The sequence below is a fragment of the Eulemur rufifrons genome, chromosome 1 (assembly GCF_041146395.1).
Source record: "Eulemur rufifrons isolate Redbay chromosome 1, OSU_ERuf_1, whole genome shotgun sequence".
Classification (NCBI taxonomy): Eukaryota; Metazoa; Chordata; class Mammalia; order Primates; family Lemuridae; genus Eulemur; species Eulemur rufifrons.
In genome coordinates, this window is record NC_090983.1 from 97,037,971 (window position 1) to 97,047,983 (window position 10,013).

Consider the following 10,013-nt stretch of genomic DNA (forward strand, 5'->3'; position numbering starts at 1 on the left):
AATTTTAAAAATATCATTCATTATATTTTTAAAATTTTTTTTTATTTCAGGAAATTATGGGGGTACAAACATTTTGGTTACATGTTATGACTTTGCCACATCCCAACCATGATTTGAGACATGCCCTTTCCCCCCTATAATGCTCACCGCATGCATTAGTTGTGAATTTACCCACCTCCAATGCCCCTACCCCCAAAGAATATTACTACTGTGTGAGCATCTTAGTGTTGATCAGTCAGTGCCAGTTTGATGGCGAGTACATGTGGTGCTTATTCTTCTATTCTTGTGATACCTCACTTTGGAGGATAGGTGATGGGATTAAGACCACTGGGACTTAGGGATGCTATGTTTGAGGCTGTGAGAGAAGAGGAGGTGAAGGAATTGCCTGAGCAGAAGCCTGAAATAAGGGCAGAAGTTAACTGCCTAGTTGGGGTCATATATCAGCGATCTGGGAGTGCAGCAAAGCATGCTCAAACCTCAGAGCCTAAAGGGTCTTGTGCATGAAAAGCCACGGAGCGGCCTGACATGAAAACTTCTCATGGCTGTAAAGGTAGATTGCCATATGTCAGCCCAGGAGAAGGGTCTTCAGGCTTCCATTGTTAGAATACTGAGCCAAGTTCCTTCTCTTCCTTTCTCTCCACAATGCCTCAGTTAATGTAAAAGCAGTCTCCCAGTGGAAAGCCTGTAGTTTATTTGTTCCTTGATCAAATGGGTCACAACTACTGAAGTTAGAAGATTGATATTTATGTACATAGCATGAGCTTGGGATAAAATTAGTTAGTTTACCTTGATCAAAAGTGTTGTACCTACTGAAGAATTATGTGGTTTTCCATTCTAGAAAGGAGAAGGAAATTAGCTAGGATACCTTGTGATTTTGGGGGGATCCCTGAGACTTTTGATCGTTGTATCCCATGATTTTTTCACATGAGATCATTGTTATTTGCAGCATGGCAAAGAGAATAAAAAGCAAGTGCTGGGTTTCAGTCATTGCCACCTTGGCACCAAGAGTGCTGGTGGTCCCCTGATGTCCCCACTGCTTTAAATATTATTTCTGTGTCTGTGTTTCTGTTTCTTTCATCTCGTGCAACACATTCTGCCAGGTGACCCTATCTTTATCGGGGACGTTGCAAACCCCCAATTGATAGGTTCAAGCTCTATCCAGGAAATAGAAGAGGTGCTAGATCACCATTTCTTATAATTGAGTAGTATTCCATTGTATACATAGACTATATTTTATTAATCCACTCATGGTTTGACGGGCACTTGGGTTGTTTCCACATCCTTGCTATAGTGAATTGTGCTGCCATAAGCATTCGAGTGCAGATGTCTTTATTATAGAATCACTTTTGTTCCTTTGGGTGGATGCCTAATAGTGGTATTACTGGATCAAATGGTAGTTCTACTTGTAGCTCTTTGAAGTATCTCCAAATTCTTTTCCACAGAGATTGCACTAATTTGCAGTCCCACCAGTAGTAGTGTAAGAGTGTTCCTATCTCTCCACCTCCTCGCTGGCATTTGTTGGTTTGGGATTTTTTGAGAAAGGCCAATCTTACTGGAGTTAGGTGATATCTCACTGTGGTTTTGATTTGCATTTCCCTAATGATGAGAGATGTTGAACTTTTTTTTATATGTTAGCTGACCATTATTCTGTCTTCTTTTGAAAAGTTTCTGTTCATGTCCTTTCTGTTGATGGGTTGTTTGATTTTTTTCTTGTTGATTTTTTGAGTTCTAGATAGATTCTTATTTTTTAGGGTTTGGAAAGTTTCTTCTTTTTAAGCCTTTTTTTCCTGCACATCTTCCACAAAAATTAGGACTATTTAGGGGAAGTTTTCTTTTTAAAAACTGTTTTTATATGACTAGGGTACCTCATTTTTCTGGGAATCTCATCCCCTATTATTCTTGGGCCTATTCTAGACTCTAACGATTTTATCCCCATAGAAAAATCATTTTCTTATATGATATCTTCAAACTATTAATGCAGAGCTTGACAAATACCCCAAAATGTGCCAATCAAAGTACTTCTCCAAACATTTTTTAGCAGGAACAGGGACAATCAATTGTTCTCAAATAATGGAGACCTTGGAAATGAAGATCTGAATTTCATGTAGCACAAAAACCTGATTGCAAGAAAGAAGGTCTATAGTATAAACCCAACATGCAGAAAGAAGCCTAGATGAAGGCTGAACAAAGATTTCTGAGAAAATTAGAGGACTGATCCAACCTTGGGAAAAGGTATATCCTTTCTTTCTTTTTTTCTTTCTTTCTGACCATTGAACTCATTCCTTTTCCAATTAAATGTTGAAAATCCTAAATGCTGACCCCTTCAAAGATGTACATGTATTGGTTGCTTTTTGCTGCTGTAATAAATTACCACAATCATAATGACTTAAAATAGCATAAATTTATTACTTTATACTTGTAAAGATCAGAAGTTTATAATTAATTTTACAAGGATAAAATCAAGGTGTCAGCAGGGCTGCATTCCTTATGGAGGCTGCAGTGTTGAGTCTGTTTCTTGCTTTTTCCAGATGGTAGAAGTCATTACAAGCCATTATTATTTCTACCATAATATGATAGTAAAATGCTGGAAAATGATATATCATGAGAAGACTAAGCACATGAAAGCTAGCATGGCTACATTAAAATATTTAAAAATGGTTTCACAATAAATATTCTCAGGGAAAAAAACAAGAAAATTTATTAATTAGTATCAGCTTAATAAATTGTGAAATGTAATAATATCAAATATGCATATACCTAACAACAAATCTCCAAGTGCTACCAAAAATTAAGAGAAGTAAAAGGACAAATAGACACAGCCACAATCACAGTTGGATCTGTAATATCACTTTTCAGAAATGATAAATTATGTAGAGCAAACATCAATTAACACTATACAATTTTTAAATAACACCATCAGTCGATGTGACCTACTTCAAAATCACAGAACATTACTTCAAACAAAGCAGAATACACATTACTCTCGAAAATACATAGAACATTTACCCAGTTAGAGATAATATTGAGCCATACAAGTTTCAATGCACTCCAAAAATTGAGATTCATAAAATATATCTTTATGTCATAATAAAATTATATTAGAAAATAAGGCAACATGCTTATACATAGTCTTGGTAAAAGAAAAAAAATAAAAGAGTACTAGAAAAAAATCAATTTTATTGAACAAGAAGATCTAAAAATTTGTAAGGTGTACTCAATATCACTAATCATTAGGAAAATGCAAAATAAAACCACAATGACATACCATTTACACCCATTAAAATAACTATTATTAAAAAAAGAAAACAACAAATATTGGTATTTAGAAATATTAAAACCCTTGTGCATTGAGGATAGGAATATAAAATGCTATAACCAGTATGGAAAGCAATATGACTATTTCTCAAAAATAAATAAATACATGCATACATAAACAACAAAAACCATGATAAAAAACACCAAAGATAGAATTACCATATAATCCATTAATTCCACTTCCAGGTTTATACCCAGAGAAAACCCGGAGTTGGAGAAATATTTGTATACTCATGTTCATTGTGCATTATGGATGTAGATAAAGGAAATACTAGAAGACATTTTACAGCTTAAAATACCTATATTATTTTTAAAAAAGAAATGTTTAAAGTCAATGACTGATATTACCATGTAAAAAATCTGAAAACAAGAAGCAATATAAAACCAAGTTCTTTTATAAAGGAAAAAAAGAAAAAGAAAATCGTGAACATTATAAAGTAAGAAAATTCAAAAGGCAAAGAGTTGTTTTTGGAGAAGATAACAATTTAACAAGTCCAATTAAAAGAGAAACAAAAATTCACAAATCTTCAGTATGTCAAAGAGAGGCCTTCCTACACATTATGCTGATATTAAAAAAATAGGTGATATTATAAACAAGCTTATGCCAATAAGCTTGGAAATGACAAATGCTTTGAAATGTACTGGTTAAAACTGACATACGATAAATTAAAAAAAGTGCATGACTTTAAACTCAAAAAGAAATAGAAGCAGAAGAAAAGAAATAACAACAATGAGAACAGAACCAGATGAAATAGAGACCAAAAATACAAATTAGCAATTAAATGAAAGTTCTTTGAAAAGATAAACAAAATTGATAAACTGCTAGCTAAACTGACCAAGAAAAGGAGAGATGATCCACGTAAATGAAAAGGAGACATTACCAATGATACCAGAGAAATAAAAGATCATCAGACACTATTATGAACAACTATTTGCTCACAAACTAGAAAACATAGAAGAAATGGATAAATTCCTGGAAACATAAAACCTCCCAATAGTAAGCCAGGTAGAAACAGAAAATCTTAACAGACCAATAGCAAGTAGTGAGATTGAATCAGTAATTTAAATCTCCCAACAAAGAAAAGCCCAGGGACAGATGGATTCATAGTTGAATTCTACCAAACATACAAAGAAGAACTAATATCAATCCTCTTGAAACTATTCTAAAAAATTGAGTAGAAAGAAATGTTCCCTAACTCATTCAGTGAGGCCAGTATTATCTTGATACCAAAACCAAACAAAGACATAACAAAAAAGAAGAAAATTACAGACCAATATCCCTGATGAATGTAAATGCAAAAATCCACTACAAAATACTAGCAAACCAAATCCAACAGCACACCAAAAATACAGTATAACATGACAAGTGGGTTTTATACCAGGGATGCAAGGATAGTTCAACATATGCAAATCAATAAATGGAATATATCACATAAAGAAAATTAAGGACAAACCCCTATGATCATCTCAATAGATGCAGAAAAACCACTTGAAAAAATTCAGCATCCCTTCATGATAAAAACTCTAAACAACATAGGCATAGAAGGAACATATCTCAAAATAATAAAGGTCACATGTGTCAAAGTCACTGCCAACATCATACTGAATGGTGAAAAGTTGAAAGCCTCTTCTCTAAGAACTGGAATGAGATAAGAATGCTTACTTTAGCCAGCCCTCTTCAACGTGGAGCTGCAATTCCTAGCTAGAGCAATCAGGCAAAAGGAAAAAAATAAAAGGCATCCAAATTGTAAAATAAGTCAAATTATTCCTGCTAATGATATGAATTTATATTTAGATAAACCCAAAGATTCCACCAAAAATATCTTAGATTTGATAAATGAATTTAGTAAAGTTGCATGATACAAAATCAATGCATAAAAATCAGTAGCATTTTTATACACCAATAGCAATCTAGTTGAAAATGAAATTAAGAAGTCAATCCCATTTCGGGAAGGGGGGTGGGGGGGAGGGACATATACCTACATGATGGGTGCAACGCACACTACTTGGGGAACGGACATGCCTGGAGCTCTGACTTGGGGAGAAAGGCGGTACATGGGCAACGTATGTAACCTGCAATTCTGTATCCCCCATAACAATAAGATGAAATAAAAAATAATAATAATAAAATAAAATAAAATAAAATAGCTATAAAAAATTCTGAAAAAATATTTGGACAAGGAAGTGAAACATCTGTATAAGGAAAAGTATAAAACATTGATGAAAGAAATTTTAGATGACACAAACAGATAGAAAATTTGAAGAATTAAGTGTTCAAATGACTGTACTGCCAAAATCAGTCTATAGATGCAATGCAATTCCTAAATACCAGAGGCATTTTTCACAGAATTAGAAAAAGCAATCCTAAACTTCATAATGTTTAGCCAATTCACTTTCCACAAAGATAGTAAGAATAGTCTTTCTATATAATGGGAAAAGAACAGTCTCTTCAAAAAATGATGTTGGTAAAAATAGATTTACACATGCAGAAAAATGAATATGGACCCCTACTTGACTTCATATACAAATATTAACTCAATCTAGACCTAAATATAAGGGTTCATGCTATTAATAGAAAATCTTAGAATAATACACAGGGGTAAATCTTCGTGACTTCAGATTTGGCAGTGGAAACTTAGATTTAATACTAAAATCATGAGCTATGAACATAAAATATTAATTGAACTACATAAAAAATAAAAACATTTTTGTATCAAAAGACATTGTCAAAAAACTGAAAAATATATATATATATAATAGTCAACATTTTGTTCAAAATACAAATTAAGGCTATATTGATATACCACTTCACACACACTATAAAATGGCTTTAATCAAGAAAATGGCAAAAAATTATTTTGACGAAGATATAGAGAAATAGGAACCCTCGCACATTCCTGGTAGAAATATAAAATTGTGCAATCACTGTTGAAAACATGTTGGTAGGTCCTTAAAAAGTAAAACAAAGGATTACTATGTGACCCATCATTTCCAGTCTTTGTTGTATAGTCAACAGAAATAAAAGCATATGCCCACACAGAATCTTATGCATGAATATTTATAGCAGTATTATTCATAATGACCAAAAGGAGGAAACAACCCGAATGTCCATCAATGGATGAATGGATAAACAAGTTGTAGAATATATATACAATAAAATATTATTCAGTCATTTAAAGAACCAAAGTAATGATACATGTTACAACTTGGATGGACTTCAAAACATGATGTTAGTTAAGCCAGACACCAAAGGTCATATATTGTATGGTTTTTTAATATGACAAATATAGAATAGACAAATCCAGAAAACAGATTAGAGGTTGCCAAAGGATGGAGAAAGGAAGAAATGGAGAGTGATTACTTAAGGAGAATGGGGTGTCCAATGGGGAGATGAAAATGGAGAATTCTAATGGTTGCAAAATATTGTGAGTATAGTACATTGTAAATATTACTGAATCATGTACTAAATATTACTGAATTGTACATATTAAAATGGTTACTTGTGTGCTATGTAAATTTCATCTCAAAAAAATTTAAAAATAACCAGAAAATGTGCATCTTCATGGGTTTCATATATGTATACATATGTAAAAATTATAAGATTGCACACTTTAAAAATTTTCAGTTTATTGTATGTCAATTATATTTCAGTAGTTACTACAAATAAAAAAGAAGAGGAAATTTTAAACAAAGAAAATTATGGCTATATGTCTTTCAAATACATAAATAAAACAGTTCTCAACATAAAAATAAGCAAAATGAACACACCAATATATTAAATTATATATATGTATATATAAAAACTCAACTAAATCATATTTATATAAAGAAGCAAAATTTGGCTTAATTTAAAAACTTAGGTGTATTCTGTAAGATTATCATAAATAAGGAGAAAAATGTTACCATTTATTTTACTAGATTCTGAAAATTATATATGACACAATTCAGCATCAATTCATAAAAGAAAGCAAAATCTCACCAAGTGAGGAATAGAAAGTTCCTAAACACAATGAAGGACGTCTGTTAGAAATTTAAAGCTCAAATCATAATTAACAATTACTATTTCTTCTCACACTTTTACTAGAGGTTGTAGCCTATACAATTAGCTAATAAAACACAGATAATAAAATAAGTACTGAAAAAACAGTAAGTGAACTTTCTTTATTCCCAGATATTATATGTAGAGCATTCTTAAGTATCTAGAGATAAATTAATAGAAATAAGAAGTGAATTTAGCAATTCATAGGATAAAAAGTTAATATACAGAAATCAAACATGTTTGTCTTCACTACATGTAAAACAACTGAAAACTAATATTGAGCAGCATATCACTTGCAATAGCCTCTAAAATCACAAAATACATAGGAATAATTTTAACAAAATATGTGCAAGTCCACAACACTAAGCATTATACAAAATTGCTAACATAAAATAATGAAGAATTAAATCAAAGATATAGCATAGTTGTAAGGTAGAAAACTAATATTTTTAAAATATCAATTATTTCCTAATTTGATCTTTAGACTCAACATAATATCAATTATCATCTAAGTGCATATTTGGGAATAACACCAATTGGGTATTGGACAGAGGTGGGGGGTCGGGGGAAGAGATGGGGGGTATACCTACATGATGAGTGCAATGCACACTGTCTGGGGAATGGACATGCTTGAAGCTCTGACTCGGGGGGATGAGGGGGCATGGGCAATATATATAACCTGAACTTTTGTACCCCCATAATAAGTTGAAATAAAAAAATTACAGTAGGCCTATTTGAAATATATTGTTGAGTTGATTCTAAAGTTGATATGGATATAGATATGCAAATGATAAAATAGCCAAGCTATCTTGAAAAGAACAAGATTAGGAGACTTACCCTGTTTATATGATATGAAATTACATTAATCAAGACAGTATAATATAGGTAATAGGATAAACAAGTACATCAATGGAACAAAATAGAGTTTAGAATTAGACGCACACATAAATTTTGCTGCTCAAGGACAGCACCAAAATAACTTAGTTGGGGATGAGGAAAATCTTTCAACAAATAATGCTGCAACCACTGGTTATCTATTTTGAAGGAAAAAACATACCCTGATCCTTACCTCATATGATATACATATATAATTCAAAATAGAACATCAAGTTAAACTATAGACTCTACACTATGATGTTCCTAGAAGGGTAAAATAAATTTGTGCAAGTTGTGGTAGGCAAAGATTTATTACAGAATACATGGAATACATTAATTATTAGAAATTGACAAACTGGACTGCATGATAATTTCTAAATTTATGCTCATCGAAATATAGAGTTAAGAACAATATTCAGGCAAGTTATAGATTGGCAGAAAATCACAATACAACACATATATTTAAGGAATATTTTATATCGAGTATATAAAACATGCTTACCATTCAATAATAGAAAAAAGAAAAAAAATGCCAAAATGATTAAGTCAAAACTATGGCCAATGAGTCAGTAGCGTTAGTTATCAAAAAATACAAATTAAAGCCATGATAAGGTACCACAACACACCTATTAAAATAACTAAAATCCAGAGTCTCACAGTGTTGACAATAAAGAGCTGAAAGTCTCATATTTCACTAGTAGTAGTGTAAAATGGGACCATCACTTTAGAAAATTATTTGTTAGATTTTTTTAATTAAATAAATATCTATCTAGTCTATGACCCAACAATTCCACTCAGGATTTTAGTTATAAGAAATAACAAACACAAGTACACAGAACATGAATATTTATAGCAGCATAGTTCAAAATAGCCAAAGTTATCTGTTAACAGGCAAAATGATAAACGTACTGTGATAGAGTCAAACAGTAGAGTACTATTAAATAAAAAAGAGAGTAGATAAGTAATTCTTGAGTGTATAATATATGGTCAATAATTGTGATACAAATAGAAAGAATTGTGCTAGCTTTGGCAGCACATATACTAAAATTGGAATGATACAGAAAAGATTAGCATGTCCCCTGTGCAAAGATGACACTCAAATTTGTGAAGCATTCCATCATTTAAAAAAAGAGAAAAAGGAAATAATTATCCCTCAAGCTTATTTACCCCAAAATAAATAAGTAAATAAACTCCAGACATGTGAAAACATACATACAAAATACTGTAGTGGAAGAGATAGAGTATAAACTAGAGGATAAATCTTAAAACAACATGCTATACATAGAAAGCTGTTAATGTATTTATTTGCTGAAATAAATTGTGATAGGCAGAGGATAGTAGAGCCAAAACCATAGAAGTAGAGAAGGTTCTGGATCATGGACATTCTTGCAAAATATGTTGAATGGATATAAAATTTCAATTTGTAAATTTATGGTCTCCTTATTGTATGGTAGGTAGTTTTCTAAGCACTTTATTGTAATAACTTATTAAATACTCACACCAACTCTATGAGTTAAGTGTGAATATTATCTGATTTTTAGATGAGAATATGCAACAACAGTGAGTTTTTTAATTTGCCTTAGTTCATAAGGTTAGTAAATGGAAGACTTATGATTCAAACACCAAAGATCAGGCTCCAAAGCCCCCACTTTTAACCCTGTGCAACTGCTGAATGTGATCAGGTTCTTATTAATTTTATCAGTTACTCTGGTGGTAGAAAATGTATATGATAAGATTAAGCCTTAAAGTTATAAGGTCAAACCAAAGTTGATGGTATTAGCCA

General features: G+C 31.8%; 1 non-coding gene across 1 annotated transcript; it reads left to right on the forward strand.

The window, feature by feature from the left end:
- Window positions 1-9,247: 9,247 nt before the first annotated feature.
- On the forward strand, window positions 9,248-9,354 carry LOC138387835 (U6 spliceosomal RNA). The gene has a single exon (XR_011233991.1). It is a non-coding gene; the product is annotated as a U6 spliceosomal RNA (small nuclear RNA).
- Window positions 9,355-10,013: the final 659 nt, after the last annotated feature.